Source organism: Ranitomeya imitator, chromosome 2 (genome assembly GCF_032444005.1).
Source record: "Ranitomeya imitator isolate aRanImi1 chromosome 2, aRanImi1.pri, whole genome shotgun sequence".
Taxonomy (NCBI): Eukaryota; Metazoa; Chordata; class Amphibia; order Anura; family Dendrobatidae; genus Ranitomeya; species Ranitomeya imitator.
Window position 1 is genome coordinate 423,080,162 of NC_091283.1, and position 15,592 is coordinate 423,095,753.

Consider the following 15,592-nt stretch of genomic DNA (forward strand, 5'->3'; position numbering starts at 1 on the left):
GTGGAGGCCTAGTGGAAGGAGTGACCGCAGACAGGCATCGAAGGCCTAAAATAATAACACATGGCTGTAGGCAATTTTAAATTGGTTCCAGGGGTACACGGACAGCAGTGGTGTGGTCAGTGGAGGCCTAGTGGAAGGAGTGACCGCAGACAGGCATCGAAGGCCTAAAATAATAACACATGGCTGTAGGCAATTTTAAATTGGTTCCAGGGGTACACGGGCAGCAGTGACCTGGTCAGTGTAGTAGTAGTTGAAAGAATGGACCGCAGACAGGCATCGAAGGCCTAAAATAAAAAAATTGGGCTGGCTGTAGGCAATTTTAAATTGGTTCCAGGGGTACACGGACAGCAGTGGTGTGGTCAGTGGAGGCCTAGTGGAAGGAGTGACCGCAGACAGGCATCGAAGGCCTAAAATAATAACACATGGCTGTAGGCAATTTTAAATTGGTTCCAGGGGTACACGGACAGCAGTGGTGTGGTCAGTGGAGGCCTAGTGGAAGGAGTGACCGCAGACAGGCATCGAAGGCCTAAAATAATAACACATGGCTGTAGGCAATTTTAAATTGGTTCCAGGGGTACACGGACAGCAGTGGTGTGGTCAGTGGAGGCCTAGTGGAAGGAGTGACCGCAGACAGGCATCGAAGGCCTAAAATAATAACACATGGCTGTAGGCAATTTTAAATTGGTTCCAGGGGTACACGGGCAGCAGTGACCTGGTCAGTGTAGTAGTAGTTGAAAGAATGGACCGCAGACAGGCATCGAAGGCCTAAAATAAAAAAATTGGGCTGGCTGTAGGCAATTTTAAATTGGTTCCAGGGGTACACGGGCAGCAGTGGTGTGGTCAGTGGAGGCCTAGTGGAAGGAGTGACCGCAGACAGGCATCGAAGGCCTAAAATAATAACACATGGCTGTAGGCAATTTTAAATTGGTTCCAGGGGTACACGGACAGCAGTGGTGTGGTCAGTGGAGGCCTAGTGGAAGGAGTGACCGCAGACAGGCATCGAAGGCCTAAAATAATAACACATGGCTGTAGGCAATTTTAAATTGGTTCCAGGGGTACACGGGCAGCAGTGACCTGGTCAGTGTAGTAGTAGTTGAAAAAATGGACCGCAGACAGGCATCGAATGCCTAAAATAATAACACATGGCTGTAGGCAATTTTAAATTGGTTCCAGGGGTACACGGGCAGCAGTGACCTGGTCAGTGTAGTAGTAGTTGAAAGAATGGACCGCAGACAGGCATCGAAGGCCTAAAATAAAAAAATTGGGCTGGCTGTAGGCAATTTTAAATTGGTTCCAGGGGTACACGGACAGCAGTGGTGTGGTCAGTGGAGGCCTAGTGGAAGGAGTGACCGCAGACAGGCATCGAAGGCCTAAAATAATAACACATGGCTGTAGGCAATTTTAAATTGGTTCCAGGGGTACACGGACAGCAGTGGTGTGGTCAGTGGAGGCCTAGTGGAAGGAGTGACCGCAGACAGGCATCGAAGGCCTAAAATAATAACACATGGCTGTAGGCAATTTTAAATTGGTTCCAGGGGTACACGGACAGCAGTGGTGTGGTCAGTGGAGGCCTAGTGGAAGGAGTGACCGCAGACAGGCATCGAAGGCCTAAAATAATAACACATGGCTGTAGGCAATTTTAAATTGGTTCCAGGGGTACACGGGCAGCAGTGACCTGGTCAGTGTAGTAGTAGTTGAAAGAATGGACCGCAGACAGGCATCGAAGGCCTAAAATAAAAAAATTGGGCTGGCTGTAGGCAATTTTAAATTGGTTCCAGGGGTACACGGGCAGCAGTGGTGTGGTCAGTGGAGGCCTAGTGGAAGGAGTGACCGCAGACAGGCATCGAAGGCCTAAAATAATAACACATGGCTGTAGGCAATTTTAAATTGGTTCCAGGGGTACACGGGCAGCAGTGACCTGGTCAGTGTAGTAGTAGTTGAAAAAATGGACCGCAGACAGGCATCGAATGCCTAAAATAATAACACATGGCTGTAGGCAATTTTAAATTGGTTACAGGGGTACACGGACAGCAGTGACCTGGTCAGTGTAGTAGTAGTTGAAAGAATGGACCGCAGACAGGCATCGAAGGCCTAAAATAAAAAAATTGGGCTGGCTGTAGGCAATTTTAAATTGGTTCCAGGGGTACACGGACAGCAGTGGTGTGGTCAGTGGAGGCCTAGTGGAAGGAGTGACCGCAGACAGGCATCGAAGGCCTAAAATAATAACACATGGCTGTAGGCAATTTTAAATTGGTTCCAGGGGTACACGGACAGCAGTGACCTGGTCAGTGTAGTAGTAGTTGAAAGAATGGACCGCAGACAGGCATCGAAGGCCTAAAATAAAAAAATTGGGCTGGCTGTAGGCAATTTTAAATTGGTTCCAGGGGTACACGGGCAGCAGTGACCTGGTCAGTGTAGTAGTAGTTGAAAGAATGGACCGCAGACAGGCTTAGAAGGCCTAACATAACAAACTTGGGCTGGCTGTAGGCACTTTTAAATTGGTTCCAGGGGTACACGGGCAGCAGTGGTCTGGTCAGTGGAAGTCTAGTGGAAGGAGTGACCGCAGACAGGCTTCCAAGGCCTAACATAACAAACTTGGGCTGGCTGTAGGCACTTTTAAATTGGTTCCAGGGGTACACGGGCAGCAGTGGTCTGGTCAGTGGAAGTCTAGTGGAAGGAGTGACCGCAGACAGGCTTCCAAGGCCTAACATAACAAACTTGGGCTGGCTGTAGGCACTTTTAAATTGGTTCCAGGGGTACACGGGCAGCAGTGGTCTGGTCAGTGGAAGTCTAGTGGAAGGAGTGACCGCAGACAGGCTTCCAAGGCCTAACATAACAAACTTGGGCTGGCTGTAGGCACTTTTAAATTGGTTCCAGGGGTACACGGGCAGCAGTGGTCTGGTCAGTGGAAGTCTAGTGGAAGGAGTGACCGCAGACAGGCTTCCAAGGCCTAACATAACAAACTTGGGCTGGCTGTAGGCACTTTTAAATTGGTTCCAGGGGTACACGGGCAGCAGTGGTCTGGTCAGTGGAAGTCTAGTGGAAGGAGTGACCGCAGACAGGCTTCGAAGGCCTAACATAACAAAATTGGGCTGGCTGTAGGCACTTTAAATTGGTTCCAGGGGTACATGGGCAGCAGTGTATGGTCAGTGGAAGTCTAGTGGAAGGAGTGACGGCAGACAGTCTTCGAAGGCCTAACATAACAAAATTGGGCTGACTGTAGGCACTTTTAAATTGGTTCCAGGGTAACACGGCCAGCAGTGGCCTGGTCAGTGTAGTAGTTGTAGAAAGAAGGGACCGCAGACAGGCTTCGAAGGCCTAACATAACAAAAATGTCAAAACAATGGTATTGTCAGTGCCAGGCATTGAAGGATGTCAGCGGCTAGACTACACATTGGTGAAGCTGTGAGAGATAATTTTGCTAGTGGTAGAGCACTGTTTGAGCTGGGGGGGGGAACTGTCTTGTGGCCGGCGGTACAGGCACAGGGCCCCTCATATTACAACGGTGTGTCTGACGTTGGGTGCGCACCACCACCGCCAGAGACACTTTATTGTACTATGAGGGACCCAGTGGCAGTGCCGTCGACCAAAAGCGGCCACACCCACCTCTTCAGACAAACAGCACTCTCAAGGGTCCAAGCGCAAAGTGGCGATAGCACGGCCCCGTGTGGGGAGTTTGGCCATTTCGTGAGGTGGAAACATGTCGTATGCTGGACAATCAGGTGAAGAAAATTACGAGATTGGAAAAGTCATTCAGAATAGTCCACAGGCAAGACCTTTTCATAGGAAAGCTAGGTGTCAGCCGGGCAGGGTGGGGCAAAAGATTTTGAAATCCAGTTGTGGTTCATTTTAATGAAGGTTAGATCATCTACATTTTGGGTAGCCAGACGAGTCCTTTTTTCTGTTAGTATTGAACCTGCAGCACTGAATACTCTTTCTGATAGGACACTAGCTGCCGGGCAAGCAAGCTCCTGCAATACATATTCTGCCAATTCTGGCCAGGTGTCTAATTTGGATGCCCAGTAATCAAATGGGAATGACGGTTGAGGGAGAACGTCGATAAGGGATGAAAAATAGTTTGTAACCATACTGGACAAATGTTGTCTCCTGTCACTTTGAATTGATGCTGCAGTACCTGTCCTGTCTGCGGTCATAGAAAAATCACTCCACAACCTGGTCAGAAAACCCCTCTGTCCAACGCCACTTCTGATTTCTGCCCCTCTAACACCTCTGGTCTGCTGGCCCCTGGAGCTCGTGTGAGAACGATCACGGGCGCTGTGTGCAGGGAATGCCAGAAGCAAACGGTCAACAAGAGTTGATTGTTTTGTTGCTAATATTAGTTCCAAGTTCTCATGTGGCATAATATTTTGCAATTTGCCTTTATAGCGAGGATCAAGGAGGCAGGCCAACCAGTAATCGTCATCGTTCATCATTTTTGTAATGCGTGTGTCCCTTTTGAGGATACGCAAGGCATAATCCGCCATGTGGGCCAAAGTTCCCGTTGTCAAATCTGCGGTTGTGCTTGGTTGAGGGGCAGTTGCAGGCAAATCTACGTCACTTGTGTCCCTCAAAAAACCAGAACCCGGCCTTGCCACGCCACCAATTTCCCGTGCCCCCGGGAAAGCTTCCTCATTAAAAATATACTCATCCCCATCATCCTCCTCATCCTCCACCTCCTCTTCGCCCGGTACCTCGTCATGTACACTGCCCTGACCAGACAATCGCTGACTGTCATCAAGGCTTTCCTCTTCCTCTGGTGCAGACGCCTGATCCTTTATGTGCGTCAAACTTTGCATCAGCAGACGCATTAGGGGGATGCTCATGCTTATTATGGCGTTGTCTGCACTAACCAGCCGTGTGCATTCCTCAAAACACTGAAGGACTTGACACATGTCTTGAATCTTCGACCACTGCACACCTGACAACTCCATGTCTGCCATCCTACTGCCTGCCCGTGTATGTGTATCCTCCCACAAAAACATAACAGCCCGCCTCTGTTCGCACAGTCTCTGAAGCATGTGCAGTGTTGAGTTCCACCTTGTTGCAACGTCTATGATTAGGCGATGCTGGGGAAGGTTCAAAGAACGCTGATAGGTCTGCATACGGCTGGAGTGTACAGGCGAACGGCGGATATGTGCGCAAAGTCCACGCACTTTGAGGAGCAGGTCGGATAACCCCGGATAACTTTTCAGGAAGCACTGCACCACCAGGTTTAAGGTGTGAGCCAGGCAAGGAATGTGTTTCAGTTGGGAAAGGGAGATGGCAGCCATGAAATTCCTTCCGTTATCACTCACTACCTTGCCTGCCTCAAGATCTACAGTGCCCAGCCACGACTGCGTTTCTTGCTGCAAGAACTCGGACAGAACTTCCGCGGTGTGTCTATTGTCGCCCAAACACTTCATAGCCAATACAGCCTGCTGACGTATGCCAGTAGCTGCCCCATAATGGGAGACCTGGTGTGCAACAGTGGCAGGTGCGGATGGAGTGTTTGTGCGACTGCGGTCTGTGGACGAGCTCTTGCTTCTGCAGGAGGACGAGGAGGAGGAGGAGGAGGGGGTGCGAACGGCTACAGACAACTGTTTACTAGACCGTGGGCTAGGCAGAACTGTCCCAAACTTGCTGTCCCCTGTGGACCCTGAATCCACCACATTTACCCAGTGTGCCGTGATGGACACGTAACGTCCCTGGCCATGCCTACTGGTCCATGCATCTGTTGTCAGGTGCACCTTTGTGCTCACAGATTGCCTGAGTGCATGGACGATGCGCTCTTTAACATGCTGGTGGAGGGCTGGGATGGCTTTTCTGGAAAAAAAGTGTCGACTGGGTAGCTCGTAGCGTGGTACAGCGTAGTCCATCAGGTCTTTGAAAGCTTCGCTTTCAACTAACCGGTAGGGCATCATCTCTAACGAGATTAGTCTAGCTATGTGGGCGTTCAAACCCTGTGTACGCGGATGCGAGGCTAAGTATTTCCTTTTTCTAACCATAGTCTCATGTAGGGTGAGCTGGACTGGAGAGCTGGAGATCGTGGAACTAGCGGGGGTGCCGGTGGACATGGCAGACTGAGAGACGGTGGGAGATGGTATTGTTGCCGCCGGTGCCCTAGATGCAGTGTTTCCTACTACGAAACTGGTGATTCCCTGACCCTGACTGCTTTGGCCTGGCAAAGATACCTGCACAGATACAGCAGGTGGTGCGCTAAATGGTGGTCCTACACTGCCGGAAGGGATGTTGCGTTGATGACTAGCTTCATTGGCCGAGGGTGCAACAACCTTAAGGGACGTTTGGTAGTTAGTCCAAGCTTTCAAATGCATGGTGGTTAAATGTCTATGCATGCAACTAGTATTGAGACTTTTCAGATTCTGACCTCTGCTTAAGGAAGTAGAACATTTTTGACAGATGACTTTGCGCTGATCAATTGGATGTTGTTTAAAAAAATGCCAGACTGCACTCTTTCTAGCATCGGATACCTTTTCAGGCATTGCAGACTGAGCTTTAACCGGATGGCCACGCTGTCCTCCACCAGGTTTTGGCTTTGCCACGCGTTTTGGGCAAGATACGGGCCCGGCAGATGGAACCTGTGGCGATGTTGATGCCTGCTGCGGCCCCTCCTCCTCCTCTGCTTCAGAACTGCTGCCGCCTGCACCCTGTTCCCCCAATGGCTGCCAATCGGGGTCAAGAACTGGGTCATCTAATAACTCTTCTTGTACCTCCTGCGCAACTTCGTCTGTGTCACCGTGTCGTTCGGTGGTATAGCGTTCGTGATGGGGCAACATAGTCTCATCAGGGTCTGATTCTTGATCAGCACCCTGCGAGGGCAATGTTGTGGTCTGAGTCAAAGGACCAGCATAGTAGTCTGGCTGTGGCTGTGCGTCAGTGCACTCCATGTCAGATTCAATTTGTAATGGGCATGGACTGTTAACTGCTTCACTTTCTAAGCCAGGGACGGTATGTGTAAAGAGCTCCATGGAGTAACCCGTTGTGTCGCCTGCTGCATTCTTCTCTGTTGTTGTTTTTGCTGAAGAGGACAAGGAAGTGACTTGTCCCTGACCGTGAACATCCACTAACGACGCGCTGCTTTTACTTTTACCAGTTTCACGAGATGAGGCAAAAGAGCTAGAGGCTGAGTCAGCAAGATAAGCCAAAACTTGCTCTTGCTGCTCCGGCTTTAAAAGCGGTTTTCCTAATCCCAGAAAAGGGAGCGTTCGAGGCCTTGTGTAGCCGGACGACGAACCTGGCTCCACAGCTCCAGACTTAGGTGCAATATTTTTTCCCCCACGACCACCTGATGCTCCACCACTACCACTACCCTCATTACCAGCTGACAATGAACGCCCCCGGCCACGACCTCTTCCACTAGACTTCCTCATGGTTTTAAAAACGTAACCAAACTAACGTTATTTGTTGCAGTCACACAACTTACACGGTGAGCTATAACTTCAGTATGATTTAGCTACCCCTTTACAGGTTGGTGAGACCACAGCGAAAATCAGGCCCAATGTTACACACTCTTTTTTTGGTGGCTGCAAATTAGAGAGATGCCCCACACGCAGGACTGTCACTGAAGCACAAATGTTAATATTAATGTCACACTATTATTTTTTTTTTATTTTTATTTTTTTCAGGAACACTTTAGAAACCCCCCAAAAAAAAAAAAATAGATTTTTGCAGGGAGAATTTAGAAAACAAATGTAACAAACTATATGCTTTCTATGGGCCACTGAGTGAGAGATGACGCACACAGGAATCAGGAGTGGCACACAAGCCCAGAGGCCAATATTTTTCTACCAATGATTGATGGAGTTATTTTCTCTGGTAGATTTTGGAACCCAAATCAAGGAAAAAAAATGTAGGCTTTCTATGGACCACAATTGGAGAGAGAGAGAGAGAGAGATGGCACACCCAGGAGTCAAGACTGGCACACAAGCAGAAAGGCCAATATTAATCTCCCACTGTTTTTTTTTTTTTTTTTTTTTTCAGGGAGACTTTAGAAAAAAAAATAATAAAAAAAATATGATTTTATCAGGAAGAATTTAGAAACCAAATAAAATAAAATGATTTTTTCAGGGAGAATTTATAAAACAAATAAAAACAAAAATAGGCGTTCTATGGCCCACTGACTGAGAGATGACGCACACAGGAGTCAGGAGTGGCACACAAACCCAGAGGCCAATATTTTTCTACCAATGATTGATGTAGTTATTTTCTCTGGTAGATTTTAGAACCCAAATCAAGGAAAAAAAATATAGGCTTTCTATGGACCACAATTGGAGAGAGAGAGAGAGAGAGAGAGAGAGAGAGAGAGAGAGATGGCACACCCAGGAGTCAAGACTGGCACACAAGCAGAAAGGCCAATATTAATCTCCCACTGTTTTTTTTGGTTGTTTTTTTTTTTTTTTTTTTCAGGGAGACTTTAGAAAAAAAAATAATAAAAAAAATATGATTTTATCAGGAAGAATTTAGAAACCAAATAAAATAAAATGATTTTTTCAGGGAGAATTTATAAAACAAATAAAACCAAAAATAGGCGTTCTATGGCCCACTGACTGAGAGATGACGCACCCAGGAGTCAAGACTGGCACACAAGCAGAAAGGCCAATATTAATCTCCCACTGTTTTTTTTTTTTTTTTTCAGGGAGACTTTAGAAAAAAAAATAATAAAAAAAATATGATTTTATCAGGAAGAATTTAGAAACCAAATAAAATAAAATGATTTTTTCAGGGAGAATTTAGAAAACAAATAAAACCAAAAATAGGCGTTCTATGGCCCACTGACTGAGAGATGACGCACACAGGAGTCAGGAGTGGCACACAAACCCAGAGGCCAATATTTTTCTACCAATGATTGATGTAGTTATTTTCTCTGGTAGATTTTAGAACCCAAATCAAGGAAAAAAAATATAGGCTTTCTATGGACCACAATTGGAGAGAGAGAGAGAGAGAGAGAGAGAGATGGCACACCCAGGAGTCAAGACTGGCACACAAGCAGAAAGGCCAATATTAATCTCCCACTGTTTTTTTGGTTGTTTTTTTTTTTTTTTTTTCAGGGAGACTTTAGAAATAAAAATAATAAAAAAAATATGATTTTATCAGGAAGAATTTAGAAACCAAATAAAATAAAATGATTTTTTCAGGGAGAATTTAGAAAACAAATAAAACCAAAAATATGCGTTCTATGGCCCACTGACTGAGAGAGAGAGAGAGATGGAACGCTTAGTACTGGCACACAAGCCCAAAGGGCAATATTAATCTCCCTTTTTTTTTCCAGGGAGAATTTCTGAAACCCAAAAAAAAAATAAAATAGGCTTTCTATGGCCCACTATTTGTGAGAGAGATGGGACGCTCAGGACTGGCACAGATGGCACGCTCAGGACTGGCACAGAAGCCCAGAGGCCAATATTAATCTCCCTTTTTTTCTGGGAGAATTTATAAAACCAAAAAAATATTTAAATAGGCTTTCTATGGCCCACTATTTGTGAGAGAGATGGCACGCTCAGGACTGGCACAGATGGCACGCTCACAACTGGCACACAAGCCCAGAGGCCAATATTAATCTCCCTTTTTTCAGGGAAAATTGATAAAACAAAAAAAAAAATTAAATAGGCTTTCTATGGCCCACTATTTGTGAGAGAGATGGCACGCTCAGGGCTGGCTGGCACAGATGGCACGCTCAGGACTGGCACACAAGCCCAGAGGCCAATATTAATCTCCCTTTTTTTCTGGGAGAATTTATAAAACCAAAAAAATATTTAAATAGGCTTTCTATGGCCCACTATTTGTGAGAGAGATGGCACGCTCAGGACTGGCACAGATGGCACGCTCACAACTGGCACACAAGCCCAGAGGCCAATATTAATCTCCCTTTTTTCAGGGAAAATTGATAAAACAAAAAAAAAAATTAAATAGGCTTTCTATGGCCCACTATTTGTGAGAGAGATGGCACGCTCAGGGCTGGCTGGCACAGATGGCACGCTCAGGACTGGCACACAAGCCCAGAGGCCAATATTAATCTCCCTTTTTTTCTGGGAGAATTTATAAAACCAAAAAAATATTTAAATAGGCTTTCTATGGCCCACTATTTGTGAGAGAGATGGCACACTCAGGACTGGCACACAAGCCCAAAGGCCAATATTAATCTCCCACTGTATTTTTATCAGGGAGAATTTATACACCCCACAAAAAAAAATACAGAAAAATGAAAAGGCTTTCTATGGCCCACTATGTGAGAGAGATGGCACACACAGGGATGGCACTCTAGCAGAAATGCCAAATTGCCAATCTTAATCTCCCACCAAAAAAAAAAAAAAAAAAAAAACAGGGAATGTCCTACAATTACTATCTCCCTGCCTGCAGTAATCTCAGCCAGGTATGGCAGGCAGCTACTATCTCCCTGCCTGCAGTAATCTCAGCCAGGTATGGCAGGCAGCAATAAGGAGTGGACTGATGCACAAATGAAATAAAAAGTGTGGACAAACAAAAAAGATAGCTGTGCAGAAAGGAAGGAACAAGAGGATTTGTGCTTTGAAAAAAGCAGTTGGTTTGCACAGCGGCGTACACACAGCAATGCAGCTATCAGGGAGCCTTCTAGGGCAGCCCAATGAGCTACAGCGCTGAGGGGAAAAAAAAAAAAAAAAAAACTTCCACTGTCCCTGCACACCGAGGGTGGTGTTGGACAGTGCAAATCGCTGCAGCACAAGCGGTTTTGTGGTTAATGGACCCTGCCTAACGCTATCCCTGCTTCTGACAAAGCGGCAGCAACCTCTCCCTAAGCTCAGATCAGCAGCAGTAAGATGGCGGTCGGCGGGAACGCCTCTTTATAGCCCCTGTGACGTCGCAGACAGCAAGCCAATCACTGCAATGCCCTTCTCTAAGATGGTGGGGACCAGGACCTATGTCATCACGCTGCCCACACTCTGCGTTTACCTTCATTGGCTGAGAAATGGCGCTTTTCGCGTCATTGAAACGCGACTTTGGCGCGAAAGTCGCGTACCGCATGGCCGACCCCGCACAGGGGTCGGATCGGGTTTCATGAAACCCCGACTTAGCCAAAAGTCGGCGACTTTTGAAAATGTTCGACCCGTTTCGCTCAACCCTAGTGGTAAGCATGTGAAGGTGTTAGGCTATATGGAAGATGTGGTGATTGTGAGTGAAAGTATGGCATCAATGAGTAGGGTGAGACGGCTTCTGGATTTTTTCTGTGGTGCATCTGGGTTTAGGGTCAACTGGAATAAGTGTAGTTTCAAATGTTTTGCAGATGATAGTATTCGCATGGATGGAGTCAAATATGAAGAGGGTGCAATTAAGATTTTAGGGGTATTCTTCAATGATGATCTGAAAGGGAATGAGAGTTGGGAGGAGTGTGGCATGCATGTTGAGCGTAAGCTGAATTTTTGGAGGATGAGAGAGCTTTCTTTGCGTGGCAAAGTTTTAATTATCAAAGCTGTGGTTTTGCCTATTCTGCTTTTTGTGGCTACAATTTTTCCATCTCCTTATAGGAAAGTTAAGAGAGTAGAGAAACATATTTTTCCTTTATTCTGGTTTAGCAAGATGGAGAAGCTGAAGAGGGATAGCCTTTATAAGGCCTGCCAGCATGGTGGGTTGGCTTTTCCTAATATTGAGATTTTTTTAGGACTCCATTACATTAAGGCAGTTGTGGTTCTGTTGAGTAAAGGTAATAAGGGTGCGTGTATGGCAAGTTATTCTGCTGGTTGGATGTTGTATGGTTTATGTTGGAAGAAGAGGGATGCAAGAGTGCCTGTTTCTTTTCTTTTAAGTGTCCAGTGTGGTATGAAGTGATTGAGAAGTTTGTTAGGAAGCATGATTTGTTGAGTGTGCCGATGAATGAGTTTAGAATGGTTAGGAGTGTGTATAGGAAAATCTATGCAAGTGAGGTCGAGTGTGATATAGTTGGTTTGAGAGGGAATGAGGTTGCAGATGCATGGAGGATGGTGGACACGTTTGGGATGTCAAACAAGCTGAAGGATGTAGTATGGATGGCGTTTCAGAATATCCTTCCAGTGAGAGAGGTACAAAAGAAGAGAGATTTGATCAGATCAGATATGTATCCAAGAGATGGATGTGGTGGATGTGAGACGGTTATGCATGTGATGTGGAACTGTGGGTTTGCGTATAATGTGTGGAAGTGTGTGGGAGGATTGTGTAAGAGTTTGGCTGGAGTGACTTTTCTGGATTGGCGTGTGGCTATGTTTGGGATTGGTGCATGTGGACGGGTGAAACAGAGTGCTATGGTTAATCATGGCTTGTGTCTTAAGAGAGTTTGTGGGATGTGAGGAATCTTTATGTGTTTAAAAGGAAAGTAATTACTGTAAATGAATGTGTTAAAAAGAATAATCCTAGGTTGTTCTTAGTATAAAAGTTAGACTGAAGAGGCGGTGGTGGAACAGATGCCAAGAGAATATGGAAGTTCAAAAAGTGGCGTTATATTGTGAAAAATCAGTGATTTCTTTGGAGTCTTGTATCTTATGAGTGTAATAAGATTATTTTCTTCTGCTAAATAAGGCTGCTTTATGATTAAAAAATATGGGCCATGATGATGAGAAGTTTTTAGCAATAAGTTTTGGAATATCTTACTGATTGCTTTAAAACGAACCTGAATGGTTGAAAAAAAAAAAAGCCTTATAGTTGCTGTGCTTGGTCTGGCCTAAGGTGCCCAGGGTAGCCGGCTCCTTGGCCTGGGGGGGGGGGGGAAATCGCTGCATTTAACAGTGTGGCTTCACCCCCCTGCTGCTATTGGGGAGTCGGCTTAGGTTGATCACTCCTCGTTGCCCAGAGACTACCTGCATTTTTTCCCTGTGGGTGAGGTTTTGCTGGTGTTATTAGAGGAGATGAAAGAACAGAGGTCATATGAAGTGCCGCCCTATGCAAGGGTGAAGAATGATGTTCGTTTTTTGTTTGAAGATCCAGAAAAGAGGAATTGGATTATCTTTCTTGGTGGAGAAATTCTTTTTTGGCCTTGTAGGTGTACAGAAGGAGGATGTCCTGTCTATGTTGGAGTTTTTAAAGCAAGGTTTTTTTAATGTTTTTTTGTTCTGAAGAAAAATATTCTGATTTTTGGAGAAGAATGGACCTGGTGAAATGTGATCCTATTTTGGAGGGTTTGAGGAATGTGCCACACTTTCCCAGAAGGGAAAGACTGGTAATTATAAGGATGTATAGTCCCATGGTACCAGAGGAAGAGATTCTTTATTTTTTGTCTCGTTGTTTTGATGAAGTAGCTGCAGTGGGGAAGATTTTTAATGATTATGGATTTTGGACAACGAAATGGAAGTTTGTGGTGAAGATCAGAGTAAGGCCAGATGGAGAGATGATCCTTCCACCTAGTCGGTTTAAGATTGGTTTTGTGAACGGTGATATGCTTTTTTCAGGAATGCCTGATTTTTGCAGGAACTGCAAACAGTATGGTCACTGTAAAGATGAATGTTCTTTATTATGCTGTTCAAGATGTGATAAGGGAGGTCATACACAAGAAGGTTGTAAGAGTAAGAAATTATGTAACCTCTGTGGAAAAGATGATCATATACTGTATATGAGCTGTCCAGAGAGGAAAAAGGGCAAGAGAATGAATAGTAAAGCTGAGAGTCCTGGTATGGGTCTTCGGGTAAAAGAGACTGCGGTTAAAAAGAAAAAAAGTTGTGGAGGACAATACTGAAAGTGTTGGGGTTTCTGTTGAGAAAATGGAAGACGAAGTATCGTTGCAGGAAAAGAAGGAAAAAGAAGAAATGGCAAAAAACAAAAACTTGAAAAAAAAGGGAAGAAGAGCAGAAGAACTTGGAGGAGTATGAAAATAGATCCAATAACTAGAGAGGAGTTGAGAAAAATTGTCTATATGGATTATGTGAAAGAAAGAAACAGAAAACGAGGAGGCTATTGGTACACAGAGATTGATTAAAGTGGTTGAAGAGCTGAAGAAAACAGATGATCTAAAAGTGTTGAGTATAAAGGTGTGGAATCATTTGGGACGTGATGGGAGGAGGTTTATGGAGACAAAGTTTCGCCATGGTTGGCAGAAATAGTAAAGAAAAAATGGACTGGTAGTTTCTTGGAAGAGAAGCTGCTGAATTGGTTGGGTGTATATGGTGTTATGGGTGGTATGCATATTTCAGGATAAATAATTACGTTGATGCACGATGATGGATTCTAGGGTCTAATATGGAGTTTCTAGGACTTAATATTTTGGATCAAAGTTCTTGATCTTAAGTATTATGAAACTGAGTGCAAAAAGAAAATCTGTTCTTATCAGTTTAATATCTGATACGTCCCCTATTTGGGGACCATATATTAAATGGATTTTTGTAACAGCGAGCTCGAAATGGAGCTTGCTTTGTCCACTCCACGCATTGACCCATTATTGCAGTATCTCCGGGAACAGTGCATGCCTTCTCTGATCCGGTTTCCAAAAACAGATTGAATTGAAATCAGCGCAAGTTGTCTTTTAACCCTTTATGTGAATACTTAGGAGCAACATGGCAGATGTGACAACCTACATGGTGAGCTGCAGCATGTGCTACATGTTCACAGATCGACCAGAAGAAGAATCCAATTTCCCGTCAGAAGTGTATACTAGTGGCCCTTTTAGAAGAAAAGGTGCGGGGTTTGGAAGAAAGAATAGCAACTTTGAAACTCAAAGAGAATGAAGACTTCCTAGACAGAACAGAAGCATCTCTACTGGTCACAGAAGGTGAAACAAGTGTCAGAGAACCTCCAAAAGCAGATGAGTGGAAGCATGTGACCAAAAGAAGCAAGAAGACCATGGAGAAATCACCAACCACACAACTGAAGAACCGATATCAAATATTTGTAGAGGATGAAGATGGCACACCTAAGGATGAAGCAATACCAGCAAGCAAAAAAAAAGGGCACACAGCAACATTTGACAGCAAAAAGTACAGCCAAGAAGCAACAAAGAGTCGTGGTGGTGGGAGACTCACTACTGAGAGGCACAGAAGCAGCCATCTGCAGACCAGACATAACCGCAAGAGAAGTATGCTGCCTTCCAGGTGCGATGATCAAGGATGTGACCGATAGGATACCAAAGCTCTTCAGCTCCAAGGACGTCAAACCATTTCTTCTGATACATGCTGGCACCAATGACACGGCAAGGAAGGACCTACCGACAATCTGCAAGGACTTTGAAGAGTTGGGGAAGAAAGTAAAGGAACTGGATGCACAGGTAGTTTTTTCTTCTATCCTTCCAGTAGACGGGCATGGCACCAGGAGATGGAACAGGATCCTTGATGCGAACAACTGGCTAAGATGATGGTGCAGACAACAAGGATTCGGATTCCTGGACCACGGTGTGAATTACTTGTACGATGGACTCCTCGCCAGAGATGGACTACACCTCAACAAACCTGGGAAACACACATTCGCCAGAAGACTCGCTACACTCATCAGGAGGGCGTTAAACTAGAAGAAGAGGGGACGGGAAGAAAAACATTAGACTCGAACAAAGAAGACCCAGGAAAACATACTCAGAAGGGAGGTAAGAACATTTCTAAAACAATCCACAGCGAGGAGATAGGAACAAAACAAAATCCTCCAAACTGCATGCTCACAAATGCCAGAAGCCTGACAA

At 45.3% G+C, this 15,592-nt stretch overlaps 1 pseudogene; it reads left to right on the forward strand.

Annotated features, from left to right (window-relative positions):
- The first annotated feature begins 14,185 nt into the window (after positions 1 to 14,185).
- LOC138668195 (U2 spliceosomal RNA) lies at positions 14,186 to 14,396 on the forward strand (annotated as a pseudogene).
- The last annotated feature ends 1,196 nt before the right edge of the window (positions 14,397 to 15,592 follow it).